This window comes from Syngnathoides biaculeatus, chromosome 20 (genome assembly GCF_019802595.1).
Source record: "Syngnathoides biaculeatus isolate LvHL_M chromosome 20, ASM1980259v1, whole genome shotgun sequence".
Lineage (NCBI taxonomy): Eukaryota > Metazoa > Chordata > Actinopteri > Syngnathiformes > Syngnathidae > Syngnathoides > Syngnathoides biaculeatus.
In genome coordinates, this window is record NC_084659.1 from 12129777 (window position 1) to 12134222 (window position 4446).

The following is a 4446-nucleotide window of genomic DNA, read 5'->3' on the forward strand; positions in this document are numbered from 1 at the left end:
ATTATTATTATTATTATTATTTTTGCTCATGTTGTAAATCTTAAGGAGAGTGGACATTTCCATTGATTAATACTGCTGATGTGTGTCTGGTACTTGTTTCAAAACTGGGTGTGAGCAAGGACCTTCCGGTGGTGCGGCTGCAGAGCGTTGGAGTCACAGTTCTGAGAACCTGGGTTCAATTCCATCTCCACCTGTGTGGAGTTTGCATGTTGGTCCTGTACCTGTGTGATCGTATAGTGGTTCGTCCTCTGTGTTATGGCTGCAGCAACCCTGGTTCAACTCTGAATCACAGCAGGACCAAGTCCCTGGACTTAACTTTTATAGTCCTTCGGGTTTAAATTTTCATGGGACAGTGACAATCCTTATCATGGGCTTGGGTAGGGCATGAAGCCATCGTGAGGCTAATAGTGCAATGGATAACATGTCTGACTTGTCATGATTGCCAAATGAAGCCTTGCAGCAATATTAATTTCCACATGGTTCAAAGCTTCATGCTGATTTATTTGCTTCATGGCGCTATCAAGTGGTCGTGAAACCCAAGAGAGCAACAGTGTTGAGAATTCCTTGGCTATTCGTTCAAGAAAATGGTGTGAATATGCTCGTGTTCCTATTTCCTGGTCTTGTAAAATGCTTCAAAAATGAGTGTCAAGTATTAACTTTTGTGGCTCGTTGGTCTAGGGGTATGATTCTCGCTTAGGGTGCGAGAGGTCCTGGGTTCAAATCCCAGACGAGCCCCTACAAGAGGTTTTCCTTGACAATTGTCGCATACTATGTGACGAAAAGGTTGAAGCTTTCCAGTCAGTCACAAGGCGGTTGTGGTTGATTGCGTTGGCGTGCTGAGAAAAAAAACATCTGCTGTACTTTTTTTTTAACTTTAGCTCACCGCGCATGTGCAAAAACACGCTGTCAGCGAGTCCCGCCCTATTTTCAGCCCTCGCTTAAGAAATCTTCTCAAACATGAGTATTGATGCTGCCGTAAAGAATGCAAAAGCGGATGACTTTCCTACGGAATGTGAGGCGGACTTCTTTTTCACGATGTCATTGTTGAAGTGCGTTTGCCTCATCTGCCAGTGTAGTGAATTGTGGAACGGCATCTTCGAATTGTTAATGGAAAATACGACACTGACATTCCGCCGAAAAGCAAGCTGAGAATGAGGAAAGTGAACGAACTAGAATCCCAATTGGCCGCACAGCAGTCACTTTTCACACAAAATAGTTGAACAGCAAAGGCCGCCACCATCATTTCCGGGTTCGTCACATGTACTTAAAAGAGAGTTAGTTGACTCGTTGTTCAGATCTTTTAAACATAAGGTGGGAATATTATCTTCAATAGAATCTCTGTTGCTGTAAATGAGTGCAGTGACACGGTGCTGTGAAGCCATGGCTGACGTGTGGAAGGACTTCAGAGATTTTATGTTTCTCACTGCAAAAAGGTGAAGCTGACAGAACCCTTGTCAGCGAATGGAAATTTGGGGAAAAGGGGTTTTCTGGGACTTGAAAACTGGACTTCTCAAGGTCACAGGTAATCGAGAAACATGCCGAAAGAACAAGGCCCACAGAAATGAAAAAGATGATCACTTGTCATACTGGCCACTGTGGCCGACGGCAAAGGATTCCTGGCTGTTGACATTTCCAAAGAGAGCTTGTTGGGAATTTCAACCCTAGGACTTCTTTCAGTCCTGCTCCCCTCGAGAAATGTTCCCCAAGAACAACAAGCAACACAGAAGAGCAAATGACTTCATAACTCATCAACAACAATGAAGTACATTACCACATAACTCAATGATCACTTGGCTGCCACCCTAAACAAGAATGAACCCTTGAGTTTCTACACAGGCCACCTTGAGAAAGAGAGCAAGGTAAAACATTACAGCATACTGAGCCACAACGGACAGCTTAGCAGGGTTCGTCCGGGAGTTGAACCCGGGACCTCTCGCACCTGAAGAAAGAATCATACCTCTAGAACAATGAACAACATGGGTGAATGGGTGAGTGGGTGCCCCCAGCCACTCCCATCTCTGTAAAACTTCACGGCCCTGAACGGCCAGGTCATCTCCTCTGTCACCCACCAAACACTGCCGATCCCGCTCTTCATCTCCGGGAATCACCGTGAAACCCCATCACTCTTTGTCACTCCTTCCCCTGAGGTTCTTGGTATTCCCATGGTGACAGCGGACGAAACCATTGGCCCACGGCCATCAATTTCAGTCAGTGCATAAAGCTGAAATCAAAACAACTTTCACACAATTAGTTTTAAGATAAGAAAAGCAAAACCTTTGATGAAAGCCCTGACAAACAGCTGCTTGCATTCTCAGTTTGTTTTTCTTCTTTCTCTCTGTTTTCTGGTCAACTCAAGCCCGTCCACCTCAACCTCGGTATAAGTGTTAAATATTTTTGTTTCTTATGATTATTGTTGTTATTATTAGCACCAACAGGAGGCATTGAGGTCACTTGGGGTTATTGAGAGCCTGGGTGTCTATTATCTGAGATGGTTATCCTCACGAAGGGTGCATGAGTGCTGGAGCCTCTCTCAGCGATTGTCAGGCAGGAGGCAGGGTACATGCTGAACCGTTTGCCAGTGAATTGCTACTTGTAGGATCCTCTATTGTTCAAATGTTGGCATGTAATACACAGCTGTGTGCTGTCTGACGACCAGGGTTTGATCCCTGCCTTGCCTTTGTGGAGTTTGCATGTTCTTCCCGTGCATGTGTAGGTTTTTCTTTCCTGGCACTCCAGTTTCCTCCCATATTCCCAAAACATGCAACATTAATTGGACACTCTAAATTCACCCAATTTATACATATTTGTCTGAATTTCCATACTTTTTCAAATTTTGTCACGAACATTATTGCAGTTATAAGACAGTTATTATAGTGTTAATATTTAATTGAAAAATATACTCACGACTCTAATTGTTCATCAATTAGAGTTTCAATGTTTATTTATGAAATAAAACAATGTGATAATGTGGGGAGTGACATGAATGTTGCTTTTCATCACTATCCAAAAGTGGTTGGGATGGTATTCTGGATCAAATATTAATGAATATTTTTAGGAACGCAGTAAAATGTTGAGATGATTCACTTGATTGACACAAAAATGCAGATAAAACATTTCAGTTTCACTGGTGCTGGCTGAGCATCCTGCAGGGTTTCAGCCTTGTTGCCATGGTGACAGATTTAGAAAGACAACCTTGGCAGCTTTCAACAACCGTGATCGTATAGTGGTTAGTACTCTGCGTTGTGGCCGCAGCAACCCCGGTTCGAATCTGGGTCATGGCAGGGATGAATCTGTGAAGCAAATTTTTTTAGTCCTTATGGTTGATATTTGCATGAATCCCTTAAGAATTGCAAAAATAAATGAACTAAAGACAATTATTGAAGTAATTAATTGCCATCACAGTACGAATTCAAATTTCTGGCATTTAATTTTTTTAACACTGAAATCCAATGTAAAAAATTCAACCTCCGTATGTGATTTATTTGTGTGATACAGGCAAATAAGTATTTGAACACCTGTCTATCAGCTAGAATTCTGACTCTCAAAGACCTGCTAGGCCGCCTTGAAAAGTCCACCTCCACTCCATGTATTATCCTGAATCAGATGCACCTGTGTGAGGTTGTTTGCTGCATAAAGACATATTTCATGATTCAATTGATGCATCTCTGCTATATAATTACTTTAAAAAGGCAGATGTGGTTGATAAAGGAGTTCTCGAGGTATCAAGAAAAAATATATATATTTGTGACCTAACCTTCAAAGAAGACATTTCAGGTGAACATACCAAAAACATCATTCTGAACGGGCTTTGATACCACATGCAAAATACACAACCAAGCTAGCCAGGAGTTGAATCTAGAATTTTCTGATCCGTAGTCAGACGCGTTATCCATTGCGCCACTAGCCCTACACAAAAGTGCACCTTCTGCAAACCCATGTATACAATTTTCACTGTACCACACCTGCTCAATAACTGCATCGAAAAAGGCGACTGAGGGCTTTATTCCTGCTGTGACCCGGAATTGAACAAGGATTGCGTGGCAACAAAGCAGAGAACTAACCACTACTCGATCACAGATTTGTGGAAACTGCCACAAAAGTTGTCTGTATATAGCTGTTGGCTGCAGTGGGAAGATTTCATGATCCAGGACTGACCCATTTTGGGAAGGACTCGTCAGATCGTCTCGGATGCGGTGCTTTCATTGGCACAGGCCAAGTTCGTCTCCGGGTCGTGACAGGCAAATTCTTCAACTTGTTTCTTCAAGTGATGATCAAGATTGACAATTCTATGGATTAACCTGTCTTATCGGCGAAAACATCGATTTCAGCATTAAATATGGATCCTCTATGCCAAGTGTCTCTAATGTTTCCATGTGCCTTCATTTATTATCACCTTCTTAATGTTTAACGGGATCGGACAAACTCAATAATGTGCTGCCCAACGAA

At 42.5% G+C, this 4446-nt stretch overlaps 1 non-coding gene across 1 annotated transcript; it reads left to right on the plus strand.

Moving 5' to 3' along the window:
• Positions 1 to 663: 663 nt before the first annotated feature.
• On the plus strand, positions 664 to 735 carry trnap-agg (transfer RNA proline (anticodon AGG)). The gene has a single exon. It is a non-coding gene; the product is annotated as a tRNA-Pro (tRNA).
• Positions 736 to 4446: the final 3711 nt, after the last annotated feature.